This window comes from Humulus lupulus, chromosome X (genome assembly GCF_963169125.1).
Source record: "Humulus lupulus chromosome X, drHumLupu1.1, whole genome shotgun sequence".
NCBI classification, from domain to species: Eukaryota; Viridiplantae; Streptophyta; class Magnoliopsida; order Rosales; family Cannabaceae; genus Humulus; species Humulus lupulus.
In genome coordinates, this window is record NC_084802.1 from 160,183,154 (window position 1) to 160,199,123 (window position 15,970).

The window sequence follows — 15,970 nt, forward strand, 5'->3', positions numbered from 1 at the left end:
TTCTTGAGTTCTTGAAGAAACTTTTGAACTTATCAAGGAGATTCCTTGTGGCGTTCATCCTGACTTATCAAACGGATTCCATCCCCGTTTGTGGCGTCTTCCTCATTCCAAGGTTCGTGCTTGGCTAAGCATTGGGTCGCGGTTCCATTCCAATCTCGTGTGTTCTTGGTGGCTATTCCATATTTGGTGTCGGGTTTCATCACAAAGTTGGTGTGGTTCGTATCAGTTGGTATCAGAGCTTAGGATCATCCGGTTTGGCCTATCCTTTTTCATTTTTTTTTTCTATTCAGTTCGTGTTCTTATATTAGGATTTCAAAAAAATAAAATAAAAAATAAATATCAATTCGTGTTCATCTAGTCGTGTTTTTCTATTCTAGAGCTTGTTAATTTCAATTGTTTCCTTGTTTCCCTTATTTGTTGTGAAATCCAAAACAATTCTAGAGTTTGTTGATTTCATTATTTCAATTGTTTCCTTGTTTGAAATCTGAGTCTTTTGTTTTCTTGTGAAATCCGAAACTACTATTGCTAATTTCCCTATTTCAATTGTTTCCTTGTTCAATCATTCCCTTATTTCCAAAGTTTCCACTATTTTTTTTGTGAAATCCCTTGAAATCCGAAACTAGTCTACACAAAGTTTCAATTCCTTTGTAATCGTGAATTAGGGTCCTTTGTAATCCCCTATTTTGTTTTCTTTTCGTTTCTGAAATCATGAATTAGGGTTCTTAACGTGAATTAGGGCTTTGAGTTTTTCTCTTGTTCTAATTGTGGAATCTGAATTCTCTTTGAGTTTCTCTTGCTGTTTTGTTTTGAAATCCGAATTTTGCCTTGGGTTTATCTTGTTCTTGTTGTGAAATCCGAAATTGGAATTGACTTCTCTTGTTCTTATTATTGTGCAATCTGAATTTGGCCTTGAGTTTCTACTGTTTTATTGTGAAATCTGAATTGACAGTGAGTTTCTCTTGTTTTTCATTGTGAAAATCCGAATTTGCATTGAGATTCTCTTGCTCTTTTGTGAAATCTGAGTTGTTGTCAAATCCAAGTCTGATTTTTTTTTCTTGTGTCTTGTACCTGCGTTTGAGGATCAAGAGGAAAAGAAAGAAGAAGAAAAATTCAAAGGGGATCCGAACCTAAAAAAATTTGTTCTATTCTTGTTCCCCATGCTCTAGAGGCCTTTTAACCAAAACCCCACACAAGTGTTCCAAAAATCACCATTTTTCGCCACAATTTCATCGGTTTTCGTTTGATTTGTTTGGTAGAATTGGCTGCTTGAACCTCCATATCACCGTTTCATTAGTTTTCAAAGAGCTTAAAGAAGGATATAGAGTGGAAAAAGGCAGAGGTGTGAGCTTATTTGAGGGTAAAAGCCATCATTGAGTGCAAACACGAGTGTACTTGAGTGACCATTTTCTTTGAGTGAAACACGTGAGGGAGTGCAGTGAGGTCCTTTCTATAATTGTCTAACCTTATTGTTTTGCAGATTCTCCATCATGTCACAAAATACAGAAAGAAATGCAGGCAATGACGCTCCACCACCTACAGTTCCAAATCTACAAATTGAAGCTTTAATGGGGGAGATGAGGAGGATGTTGAGGGAGGAGTGTGAGCAAATACATGAGCGGTTGGATAGGGTAGAAGAGGGGGCACAACGGAGACCAAGGAGGGGTAGGGTACACCAAAGGGAGGATGAGAATGAGGGGGATTTAGAAGGGGTAGTTTCTGATGATGAGTTTGATAGGATGTCGGCGGGTAACCATAGGAGGTATGGTGGGAATAGAGAAGATAGGAACCAGGCAGATAATTATTTGGGGAATATCAAAATGAGAATCCCAGCATTTCAGGGGAAGAGTGATCTTAAAGCATACCTTGAGTGGGAGAAGAAAATGGAGCTAGTTTTTGATTGTCACAACTACTCCGACATGAAGAAGGTAAAACTTGCTGCCATTGAGTTTACTGATTATGCTATTGTTTGGTGGGATCAGTTGTGCATCAACAGGAGGCGGAGTGGAGATCGCCCTATTGACACATGGGAGGCCACGAAGAGGGTGATGAGGCGACGGTTTGTACCACCTCATTATTATCGAGATCTGTACCTTAAGTTGCAGGGTCTTCGTCAGGGCTACAGAAGTGTTGATGAGTATTACAAGGAGATGGAGATGGCTATGATTAGAGCCAATGTTGAAAAGGATCGGGAGGCAACCATGGCAAGGTTTTTGAATGGGTTGAACCGAGAGATTGCTGACCCAATCGAGCTACACCATTATGTGGAATTGGAGGATTTGGTTCATATGGCAATCAAAGTTGAGAGGCAGCTCAAGAAGGGTAGTTCAAGTTCGAGGTCAAGACCGAGCCCACACAATCCCAGTACAACACCTTGGAGGTCGAACTATCCAAAGAAAGAAGACCAACCCACTTCATCATCTACACCAAAACCAGCCACCACAGCCACACCACCTCAAGGTAAAACAACTCCTACTAAGTCTCATTCTAGTGAGATAAGGTGTTTCAAATGTCAGGGGCGAGGACACATAGCTAGCCAGTGTCCAAACAAGAGAGTCATGGTGATTCGAGAAAGTGGAGAGAAAGATTCTAAAGATGAAGATGATCTTGCTGACATGCCACCATTGGAAGATGCTTCTGACAATGAGTATTGATACGAACCACACCAACATTGTGATGAAACCCGACACCAAATATGGAACAGCCACCAAGAACACACGAGATTGGAATGGAACCGCGACCCAATGCTTAGCCAAGCACGAACCTTGGTATGAGGAAGACGCCACAAACGGGGATGGAATCCGTTTGATAAGTCAGGATGAACGCCACAAGGAATCTCCTTGATAAGTTCAAAAGTTTCTTCAAGAACTCAAGAAGAAATAAACTCACAATTTCATTCAACATAATCTGATTTTTCCAAATGTTTTCAAGGCCTTATATAGCCGAAAATTACATCAATACAAGCCCCTTTGTCTTCCTAAAAACCGAAATATTAAAGACAAGCCTTTTGTCTTCCTAATGAAACCGAAAAATAAAGATAACCCTTTGTCTTCCTAATGAAAACTGAAATTTAAAGACAACCCTTTGTCTTCCTAATAAAAACCGAAAATTAAAGACAAAAAGGACTCTTGGACTCACACAAGTCAAGTGTTTGAATTTTCACAAAAAAAAAAAACAAAAACTAAATAAAAAATACAAGATGACAAAACGCAAAAGACTCATCAAGCTCCTAAACTGAGTCTTTTGGCTCGCGCCCTCGTCACCAGACCAACTGGAACTAGACTTGGATCTTTAGTCTTGGTGTCCTCATCATTCCCCCCCTCTTGAGAAGGATTTGTCCTCAAATCTTCACCTGCATCAAAAGGACTCAAATCAGAAACATTAAAAGTAGCACTAACAGTATACTCACCTGGTAAATCGAGTTTGTAGGCATTGTCATTGATCCTTTCTAGCACTTGAAACGGACCATCTCCTCGAGGTAGCAATTTGGAACAACTTTGTGTTGGGAATCGCTCTTTTCTCATGTGTAACCATACCCAATCACCGGAGTCAAAAACCTGCTTGCGACGACCTTTGTTAGCATCAAGTTGGTTAGTGTTTAAAAGAGCCTCCTTCACCTCACTTTTTTTTGCATAAAAATTATTTTGTTTTCTCTCTAATTTTCCCTCATTGATCGAACTCTTCTCTTTCTTCTCTCTCTCACTTGATTCGACCCTTTTCTCTCTTTGTCTCTCTTTTTTCTCATTCTCATTCATCTTTTCACTCTCCTTCTTTTGCTCACTCAATTTTTTTTTATCACTCAATTTTTGCAACCTCACTTGGTCTTCATATACTTGTTTTGGCGTCAATGGAGCTAGAGTGATTGTTCGTTGACAGAACGTGAATGAGTACTTGTTGGTGAAGCCATCATGCTGGACTCGCCGATCAAATATCCAAGGCCTTCCTAGAAGGAGGTGTCCAGCTTGCATGGGAACCACATCGCACAATACCTCATCCTCATACTTGCCAATTCGAAATGATACCAGCACCTGTTTTGTAACCCTCACTTCACCACTATCATTCAACCACTGCAACTTGTATGGACGAGGATGTCTAAGCGTTGAGAGCCCTAGCTTCTCAACCATGGAAGAACTAGCAACGTTAGTACAACTACCTCCATCAATAATCACACTACATACCTTGCCTTTCACATGACAACGAGTGTGAAAGATGTTCTCTCGCTGCACCTCTTCTTCCTCTTCTTTTGCTTGCAAATTTAAGGCTCGTCGTGTGACTAGTGCAAGCATCTCACCAGATTCTGCCCCAAACTCCTCATCATCGATAGAAACATCTTCCAATGGTGGCATGTCAGCAAGATCTTCATCTTCAGAATCGAGCTCGCCACTTTCTCGAATCACCATAACTCTCTTGTTTGGACATTGGCTAGCTATGTGTCCTCGCCCCTGACATTTGAAACACTTTATCTCACTAGAACGGGACGAAGTAGGGGCTGTTTTACCTTGAGGGGTCGTGGCTGGTTTTGGTGTAAAGGATGAAGTAGGTTGGTCTGCTTCCTTCTTTGGATAGTTTGACCGCCAAGGTGTTGCACTTGTACTACCCCTCTTGAGCTGTCTCTCAACTTTGATTGCCATATGCACCAAATCTTCCAATTCCACATAATGGTGTAGCTCAATTGGATTAGCAATCTCTCGGTTCAACCCATTCAAAAACCTTGCCATTGTTGCCTCCCGATCCTCTTCCACATTGGCTCTAATCATAGCCATCTCCATCTCCTTGTAATACTCATCAACACTCTTGGAACCTTGACGAAGACCCTGCAACTTAAGGTATAGATCTCGATAATAATGAGATGGTACAAACCGTCGCCTCATCACCCTCTTCATAGCCTCCCAAGTGTCAATGGCACGATCTCCATTTCGCCTCCTATTGATGCACAACTGATCCCACCAAACAATAGCATAATCAGTAAATTCAATGACAGCTAGTTTTACCTTCTTCATGTCAGAGTAGTTGTGACAATCGAAAACCAACTCCATCTTCTTTTCCCACTCAAGGTATGCCTCAGGATCACTCTTGCCTTGAAAGGCGGGGATTCTCATCTTGATATTTCCCAAATTATTGTCTACCCAGTTCCTAGCTTCCCTATCTCGGCCATACCTCCTATGGTTACCCTCTGACATCCTATCAAACTCTTCATCAGAAACTACACCTTCCAAATCCCCTTCATTCTCATCCTCCCTTTGATACACCCTATTCCTCCATGGCCTCTGTTGTGTTCCTTCTTCTACCCTATCCAACCTCTCATGTATTTGCTCACACTCCGCCCTCATCATCCTTCGCATCTCCCCAATTAGTGCTTGCATTTGTAGATTCGGAACTTCAAGTGGTGGAATATCATTGCTTGCATTTTTCTCTGGATTTTGTGCCATGATGGAAATCTGCAAAATAAGGTTAGAATAATATGGAGAAAAGACCTCACCACACTCCCTCACGTGTTTCGCTCGAACAATATTTTCACTCAAATCCCCTCGTGTTTCACTCAATTTCAATGGCTTTTACCCTCAAATAGGCTCACACCTCTGCCTTTTTCCACTCTATTTTCTTCTTTAAGCTCTTTGAAAACTAATGAAACGGTGATATGGAGGTTCAAGCAGCCAATTCTACCAAACAAATCAAACGAAAACCGATGAAAAAGTGGCGAAAAATGGTGATTTTTGGAACACTTGTGTGGGGTTTTGGCAAAAGGGCCTCTAGACTATGGGGAACAAGAATAGAACAAAAAATTTTAAGACAGGTTTTTTTTTTTTTTTTTTTTAGAGTTCGGATCCTCTTGGTTTTCTTCTTCTTTCTTTTCTTTTTTTCTTTGATTTCTCAGATGCAAGGACGATTTGAAAACAAAACAAATCAGATTTCACAAGAGAAACAATAGAGACTCAATGCAGATTCGGATTTCACAAAAAAAAAAAAGAGAAAACTCAACCCACATTCGGATTTAACAATAAGAATAAGAGAAACTCAATCCCAACTCAGATTTCACCATAAGAACAAGAGAAAACTCAATCCCAATTCAGATTTGACAATAAGAACAAGAAAAAAAACTCAATCCCAATTCAGATTTCACAATAAGAACAAGAGAAATCTCAAACCCAATTTCAGATTTTACAATAAGAACAAGAGAAAACCAATGCAAAGTCAGATTCCACACGTAGAACAAGATAAAACTCAAAGCCCTAATTCACGTTAAGAACCCTAATTCATGATTTCAGAAATGAAAAGAAAACAAAATAGGGGATTACAAAGGACCCTAATTCACGATTACAAAGGAATTGAAACTTTGTGTAGACTGGTTTCGGATTTCAAGGGATTTCACAAAAAAAAGATAATGGAAACTTTGGAAATAAGGGAATGATTGAACAAGGAAACAATTGAAATAGGGAAATTAACTATAGTAGTTTCGGATTTCACAAGAAAAAAATAAACAAGGACAAAGAACTCAAACACGACTAGATGATGAATACCAAATGATGAGGACACCAAGACTAAAGATCCAAGTCTAGTTCCAGTTGGTCTGGTGACGAGGGCGCGAGCCAAAAGACTCAGTTTAGGAGCTTGATGAGTCTTTTGCGTTTTGTCATCTTGTATTTTTTATTTAGTCTTTGTTTTTTTTTTTTTTTTGATTTCAGAATTGAAAAACGAATTGAATAGAAAACACAAATGAAAAAAAAAAAGGATAGGCCAAACCGGATGATCCTAAGCTCTGATACCAACTGATACGAACCACACCAACATTGTGATGAAACCCGACACCAAATATAGAACAGCCACCAAGAACACACGAGATTGGAATGGAACCGCGACCCAATGCTTAGCCAAGCACGAACCTTGGTATGAGGAAGACGCCACAAACGGGGATGGAATCCGTTTGATAAGTCAGGATGAACGCCACAAGGAATCTCCTTGATAAGTTCAAAAGTTTCTTCAAGAACTCAAAAAGAAATAAACTCACAATTTCATTCAACATAATCTGATTTTTCCAAATGTTTTCAAGGCCTTATATAGCCGAAAATTACATCAATACAAGCCCCTTTGTCTTCCTAAAAACCGAAATATTAAAGACAAGCCTTTTGTCTTCCTAATGAAACCGAAAAATAAAGACAACCCTTTGTCTTCCTAATGAAAACTGAAATTTAAAGACAACCCTTTGTCTTCCTAATAAAAACCGAAAATTAAAGACAAAAAGGACTCTTGGACTCACACAAGTCAAGTGTTTGAATTTTCACAAAAAAAAAAACAAAGACTAAATAAAAAATACAAGATGACAAAACGCAAAAGACTCATCAAGCTCCTAAACTGAGTCTTTTGGCTCGCGCCCTCGTCACCAGACCAACTGGAACTAGACTTGGATCTTTAGTCTTGGTGTCCTCATCAAGTATGGGCCAGAATCTGGTGAGATGCTTGCACTAGTCACAAGGCGAGTCCTGAATTTGCAAGCAAAAGAAGAGGAAGAAGAGGTGCAGCGAGAGAACATCTTTCACACTCGTTGTCATGTGAGAGACAAGGTATGTAGTGTCATTATTGATGGAGGTAGTTGTACTAATGTTGCTAGTGCTTCCATGGTTGCCAAGCTGGGGCTTACAACGCTTAGGCATCCTTGTCCATACAAATTGCAATGGTTGAATAATAGTGGTGAAGTGAGGGTTACAAAACAGGTGCTAGTCTCATTTCGAATTGGCAAGTATGAAGATGAGGTGTTGTGTGATGTGGTTCCCATGCAAGCTGGACACCTCCTTCTAGGAAGGCCTTGGCAATTTGATCGGCGGGTGCAGCATGACGGCTTCACCAACAAGTATTCATTCACATTCCGTCAACGAACAATCACTCTAGCGCCTTTGACACCAAAGCAAGTGTATGAAGATCAAGTGAGGTTGCAAAAATTGAGTGACAAAAAGAAAATGAGTGAGCAAAAAGAGAGTGAAAAGATGAATGAGAGTGAGGAAAAAGAGAGACAAAGAGAGAAAAGTGTGGAATCAAGTGAGAGAAAACAAAATAATTTTTATGCAAAAAAAAGTGAGGTTAAGAGAGCATTGTGTACAAAACAGCCCATGATTTTACTCATGTATAAGGAGGCTCTTTTAAATACTAACCAACTTGATTCTTCGCTGCCAAGTGTTGTTGTGTCTATTTTGCAGGAATTTGAGGATGTGTTTCCTGAGAAAGTACCACATGGTTTGCCACCTGTTCGAGGAATAGAACATCAAATTGATTTTGTTCCAGGTGCTTCCATCCCAAACCGACCAGCCTACAGAAGTAATCCTGATGAAACAAAGGAATTGCAAAGGCAAATTGAAGAATTGATGGAGAAAGGGCATGTGAGAGAAAGCATGAGCCCTTGTGCTGTTCCAGTGATTCTAGTTCCCAAGAAGGATGGAACATGGAGGATGTGTGTTGACTGTCGAGCCATCAACAATATAACGGTAAAATATCGACATCCCATTCCCCGTTTAGATGACATGTTAGATGAATTGCATGGTTCTTGTTTGTTTTCCAAGATCGATCTAAAAAGTGGGTATCATCAGATACGTATGAAAGAAGGAGATGAGTGGAAAACTGCTTTTAAAACTAAACATGGATTGTATGAGTGGTTAGTCATGCCTTTTGGGTTAACTAATGCTCCTAGCACTTTCATGCGCTTAATGAATCATGTATTGCGTGCTTTCATTGGAAAATTTGTGGTTGTGTATTTTGATGATATTCTTATTTATAGTAAGAATTTGCATGACCATGTTTTGCATTTGCATTCTGTTTTGGATGTTCTTAGGAAACAGAGTTTATATGCAAACCTCAGTAAGTGTACTTTCTGCACTGATAAGCTTGTTTTCCTAGGCTTTGTTGTAAGTGCTACAGGTATTCAGGTGGATGAAGAAAAGATCAAAGCCATCCAAGAGTGGCCGACCCCTACAACTATAGGTAATGTTAGAAGTTTTCATGGACTTGCTAGCTTCTACAGGAGGTTTGTGAAAAATTTTAGCACCATCGCCGCACCACTTACAGAAGTTATCAAAAAGAATGTGATCTTTAAATGGGGTGAAGCTCAAGAGGAGGCATTTCAGCTACTGAAATACAAGCTTACTCATGCTCCTTTACTTGCTTTGCCTAACTTTTCTAACACTTTTGAAGTTGAATGTGATGCTTCTGGAATAGGTATTGGCGCTGTTCTTATGCAGGATGGGAGACCGCTTGCATACTTTAGCGAAAAGCTAAGTGGGGCTGCCCTCAATTACCCCACCTATGACAAAGAATTGTATGCACTAGTGCGTGCTTTAGAAACATGGCAGCACTATTTGTGGCCAAAGGAGTTTGTGATTCGCACAGATCATGAATCCTTGAAACATTTGAAAGGCCAACACAAGCTCAACAAGAGACATGCAAGATGGGTTGAGTTCATTGAGACATTTCCTTATGTCATTCGCTATAAACAAGGTAAGGAGAATGTGGTTGCTGATGCCCTTTCTCGCAGGTATGCCCTAATCTCTACTCTTGATGCTAAATTTCTTGGGTTTGAACACATAAAGGAGTTGTATTCTGCTGACCATGATTTTGGGGAAACTTATGCTGTTTGTGAAAAGTCTGCTGACGGAAAATTTTATAGGCATGAGGGTTTCTTGTTTAGGGAGCATAGGTTGTGTGTACCTAATTGTTCTGTGAGAGATTTGCTAGTTAGAGAGTCCCACGGGGGAGGGTTGATGGGACATTTTGGAGTTGCTAAGACCCTAGCTATGTTGCAAGAGCACTTCTTTTGGCCCCACATGAAACGAGATGTTGAGCGAATTTGTGGTAGGTGTGTCACTTGTAGGCAAGCTAAATCAAGAGTTCAGCCAAATGGCCTTTACACACCCCTACCTATCCCTAGTTCACCATGGGTTGACATTTCAATGGATTTTGTGTTGGGTTTACCTAGAAGTAAGCGTGGGAGGGATTCAATCTTTGTGGTTGTAGACAGATTTTCTAAGATGGCTCATTTTATTCCTTGTCATAAAACTGATGATGCCTCTAACGTTGCAGATTTGTTCTTTAGGGAGATTGTGAGATTACAATTGTATCAAATAGGGATGCTAAGTTCTTAAGCTATTTTTGGAAAACATTGTGGGGAAAACTTGGGACAAAACTATTATTTTCTACTACTTGTCACCCTCAAATCGATGGTCAAACAGAAGTAGTTAATAGGACCCTATCCACCTTGTTGAGGGCTATCATAAGTAAGAATATTAAGACTTGGGAAGATTGTTTGCCACATGTTGAGTTTGCTTATAATCGTTCAATGCATTCTGCTACTAAATTTTCACCATTTGAAATTGTTTATGGTTTTAATCCTCTAACTCCTTTGGATTTATCACCATTACCTGTTTCTGAGCATTTGAATTTAGATGGCGAGAAGAAGGCAGAATTTGTGAAGAAAATCCATGAGAGGGCGCGACTCAACATAGAGAGAAGGACTGAACAATACATTAAGCAAGCTAACAAGGGTCGTCATAAGCAGGTTTTTGAGCCCGGTGATTGGGTATGGTTACACATGAGGAAAGAGCGATTCCCAACACAAAGGCGTTCAAAATTGCTACCTCGAGGAGATGGTCCATTTCAAGTACTTGAAAGGATCAATGACAATGCCTACAGACTCGATTTACCAGGTGAGTATAATGTTAGTGCTACTTTTAATGTTTCTGATTTGAGTCCTTTTGATGCAGGTGACGATTTGAGGTCAAATCCTTCTAAAGAGGGGGAATGATGAGGACACCAAGACCCCAGTATCAAGTCAAGTTCCAGTTGGTCCAGTGACGAGGGCACGAGCCAAGAGATTCAAGGAAGAACTTAACAGCCTAGTCCACAAAGTCCTAAAACAAGAGGAGACCGTGGTCAACATTGAAGGAGAACAAAGACTTGTCTTACTCATCAAAGTTGACTGAGTTTAGGAGCTTCATGAGTCTTATTGTATTTGTCATTTTAATTTATTTACGTTATTGTTGTTATTTGGTCTTTCTTTATTTTGTAAAAGTCAAACACTTGACTTGTGTGAGCTGAAGAGTTGTGTGAGCCGAAAGGTCTTGTTTTGTGAGCTGAAGAGTTGTGTGAGCCGAAAGGTCTTGTTTATGGTGCTTTCATTAGGAAGACCAAGGGTCTTGTTTTCATGTAATTTTCGTCCTTATAAGGACTGCCAAAACAATGTGAAAAGGCAGATTATGTTGAATGAAATTGTGAGTTTATTTCTTCTTGAGTTCTTGAAGAAACTTTTGAACTTATCAAGGAGATTCCTTGTGGCGTTCATCCTGACTTATCAAACAGATTCCATCCCCGTTTGTGGCGTCTTCCTCATACCAAGGTTCGTGCTTGGCTAAGCATTGGGTCGCGGTTCCATTCCAATCTTGTATGTTCTTGGTGGCTGTTCCATATTTGGTGTCGGGTTTCATCACAAAGTTGGTGTGGTTCGTATCACCTTTCCATTTATGGTTTTTAGGAGTGTTCCGAAGTCCCAAATCTGTTCTCATATCCCGGTATTTTTGGTAAGGAAAATAGGATAGGATTCTATATGTTATATTATGTGTTATCTTATCATATATGTGTTATGATTAACCTATGATTTATGTGATGTTATGTTTGTTTGTAGACTTGGGCATATGACCTGTATAACTAACAAGCCCCAATAAATTTATGGGCATATGACTTGCTTAGCTAGTAAGCCCCACAAATCTAATGGGCATATGACTTGTTTGTTTATGGGACCCCAAGTAATAATGGCCATTATAGTATGTATGTGACATATGTTTATGATATGTCTTATGTTACATTATGAATTTTATGTATATGGTTTATGTGTTAGATTTTCCTTGCTGGGCATTAGGCTCACTCCTTTTATGTTTATATGTGCAGGAAAATAGCTTTGGTGGCGGGAAAGGTTCTTGGTAGTTTGGACATGTGTATTGAGGCAGAATGGAATTGAAGGGTCGAGAGTTCGATTTGAGGATGAAGTTTCTTTACTTATGGTTTATATGTATTTTTCCGCATTTTACTATGTAATCAATTATGTTATGTTTTTCTTTTAAAACAATGGGATCCCAAATCCTACTTTAAATTTTATGTACGTTTAACATTTGTTTTTACAAGTTTTAATATAAGTAATGATTATTTCACTTGTAAGTTTTATTAAAGATTAGTGTCTATGTATAGTTATCGTTAATGGTCCAAAGTCTAGAGTAGTTGGGTCATTACACGAGCATTGGTGTACAAGCGCCTGCTCGTTGCCTCCTTGAGCCTCTCGTTGAGAACCTCCAGTGGCTCGTACACATCTCCTCATGTGTCTTTGTCTGATAAGGAACTCAATTTTATCTTTCAGTTGGTTACATTCATTGGTGTCGTGACCATAGTCATTGTGGAAATGACAAAACTTCGTTGTATCTCTCTTGGAGATATCCTTCCTAATTGGCGCTGGTCACTTGTAAGGGACATTGGTGCTAGTCGCCTGGTACACCTCCGCTCTGCTTTCAACAAGGGTTGTGTAGTTGGTGAATCTTGGCTCGTACCTATTGCCCTTAGGGTGCTTATTTTTAGACATTGATGGCTCGTTGTTCGCCCCTTTTCCACCATTTTTCCCGTTGTTTTTGTCGTTGCCATTGGGTTTATCAAACACGTTGGCAGCTTTAGCGGGTTCTTCTTTTGGTCCCTTGTCTTTTGCAAGCAACTTACCTTCGTTGGCAATCGCCTCTTTGAGCTTAATGTACCATTTTGCTTGATCAAGGAATTCCTGGGTACTCTTCACCCCATTCTTCCTTAAACTGTCCCAGAGGGGAGAGTGGCACCGTACTCCAGCAATAAGGGCCATCATTTTCCCTTTATCGCCAACTATTTTAGCTCCAGCTGCTGCTAGCATAAAACGCTGGGCATACTCCTTTAAGGACTCTCCCTCCTTCTGGCGTATCTCGATCAACTAATTGGCTTCAGTCAGATGCACATGACCAGCATAGAATTGCTCGTAGAACTCCTTCCCAAACATCTCCCATGACACTATGCTAGCAAGAGGGACTTTAAAAAACCATTCCTGAACAGTATCAGATAGGGTGGCTGGAAATATTCTACAGTGAGCATCATCCGACACCTTCTGAATGTCCATCTGTATCTCAAATTTATTCACATGAGATACCGGGTCCCCATATCCATCAAAGTTGGGCAATACTGGCATCTTGAATTTGCTAGGGGTTTTTGCCATTGCTATTCTTTGTATGAATGGAGTACCTCTTCTCCAATCATACTCGATATGAGATGTTCATCTCCCCACCAGCTACTGGACAACCTAGTTCAGCGAATCGATCTGGGCTTGTACTGCGTCTGGTATAGCTAGGGAAACTGGTGTCGGAGAAGCGTGCTCATCGTGCCTTTCGCGCCTGTCATTGAGTACATCCCTCAAGTCGCCATCTCTGCACTTTTGCTCGCTAGCACCTAACCGATCAAAAACGTTAGGTTGCCTAGGCTGCCCAACATCGTTCTGGCTTGCAGGCCTATTTTCTCTTGGTGGGGGGTTCCTTTCTCCACCTCTCTATCCTTGTCCTCGACCAGCATTCCCTCGACCAGAATCAATTTCGTTGTAGTCATGACCATCCCGAAAACATGATTGGCTATGGCGCGACCTACTGGTCGCACTATTTCCTCCTCTCGCTGGTACCTCTCGAGCGTCAGGGGGATGCCTGCATTGGTTGGTGGGTCCCCGAGCATTATTATGTCTTGGGGGGCCCTGAGCCTGACTCGGCATGCCTTTTGTTAGCAGAAGGGCGTTGTACCCTGCTTGGTGGATTCAGTTCCTCAGCAGTTTAGCATCTAGGGCTTTGGGGACGCTGCCCAGCTGTATTCTGCCTCTGACACTTGGGATTATCTCGACCAGCACGAGAAGGTGGCTACTACTCAGGATCTTGAAATGGAATATCCTATTGAGCAGCAGGATGTTGCTCCGGCCTCTGAGGGATTGCTGGCTGAGGTGGAGGAGTTGGGTCTAGGCCTTGTGGTGGTGCACTTGGTGGCTAATCTGATTGAGAACTTGCGCCAACTGGATGGCTGCCTCTAGGGCGGCGGTGGCATCTCTCCCTTTGTTGCAATGCCATCGTCTTGGCCACATTCTCCAAATTGGCCATCAAATTGGCCAGCTCCTCCTGCAACACACTCAGTGTTGTCCTTAAGGTCTCAGAATCCATCTCCTCTTCAAAATCCAATTGTGGTTCATCTTCAGCCACATTTGGTGGAGGAGGCTGGGTGGATGCAGCACCAGAAGTTTGTCTTGCCTTTCTGGATGTTTTGGCCATTTGATCTCGAATTCGGTCTCTCAATGAAAGCACCAAAATGTTGCCCCTCAAATTGGTCAACGACATGGAGTCAGATAAACGATATAGAATGAGATGAAAACAAGAAGAAATCAAGAAGAAAAAAGTAAACGACAGAAATAGTTTATAGTGGTTCGACCCCAATCATATGGTAATAACCTATGTCCACTTAGTGTTCTTATTGATGTAGGATCCCAACATTGTGATCAATGAACTAAGGGTTCACGAGATTCACCAACTTCAGGATGATTATAATTTCGGTTAATAATAACACTATAATTTTCTCTCAGAATTCTCCCCGTTCCAAAAAGTCCCCTCCCTTGAGTCTTTTGATTCGTATTTATAGGCTCAAGAAGGTTACATGGGCCTATGGGCCTTAATTACAATTAAGACTTGCGTATTTGGATAATAATAGAAATTACAATCAATGTATAATTATAGAATTGCATAAATAAAGGAAATAAATGAATGTATGCGACCAGGCTGGTCGCACATAAGCGTGATGTGTGATAAACCAACAGTCTTCTGGTCGATGGCCCAGCATGATACACTTCCTAAAAACAGCCATGTGCCTCACACGTGTAGACCAATCCTATCACGTCATCAGGTAGTCTGTTTTTGGGTAAACAATTTAAACTCAATCTTCTGACCTGGTTGTATCCAGGATGTTAAGTAACTTAAACTTGGTCGGAGACCTTGTTCTAATCCACCTCGGGTGATATGCCCCCCAAGTAACCAGAATGTAAAGACTTTCTTGGTTGCTTTTACAAACACTAATACACGAGCTAATTCATAAATAACCTTATAAAGAAAAAATATTTAGAACTACGTTAACAAGAAAATTACATAATAATCCCTCGTTATTTAGTTAAATGGATTTTATAATTAAGCCTTACATGGATGGTTATACTACTGGTAATACTTCTTTAGGTGCATGGCGTTCCAGGTCTGTGGGATTGTTTTTCCACTAAGCCGAGCTAACTTGAAAGTTCCCTCACGCAAAACTTCCACGATCTGATATGGTCCTTCCCAGTTCAGGCCAAAAGCGCCATCCTTGGGATCCTTGTTTGCCAAAAAGACCCTTCGGAGAACCAAGTCGCCCAATCCAAAACTGCGTCTCTTGACCTTAGAATTAAAATAACGAGTGATTTTCTGTTGGTAATGCACGAGTTGTAACTGTGAATCCTCTCGTTTCTCATCGATCAGGTTGAGAGACGCATTAAGTAGCTCATCATTCCGCTCCTGGCTGAATGTCCTTAATCTGTGCATGGTTACCTTTGCTTCAATGGGAAGGACGGCCTCACTTCCGAAGGTCAAGGAGAAAGGAGTGTGTCATGTGGAGGTCCAGTGGGAAGTTTGGTATGCCCAAAGTACTTGAGGGAGCTGCTCAGGGCAGACTCCTTTGGCCTCATCTAACCTTTTCTTAAGGCTCGCCTTTAGGGTCTTATTCACAGCATCGACCTGTCCATTGGCCTATGGATATGCTACCGAAGAAAAACTTTTACTAATGTCGTGCTTTTCATAGAAGTTGGTGAAGAGATCACGGTCAAACTGGGTTCCATTATCTGACACGATCTTTTTAGGAAGCCCAAATCGGCATTCAATGTTTTTCATCA

The 15,970-nt window shown here is 40.8% G+C and overlaps 1 pseudogene; it reads left to right on the plus strand.

Moving 5' to 3' along the window:
- The first annotated feature begins 1,808 nt into the window (after window positions 1–1,808).
- Window positions 1,809–10,705, plus strand: LOC133805049 (uncharacterized; annotated as a pseudogene).
- Window positions 10,706–15,970: the final 5,265 nt, after the last annotated feature.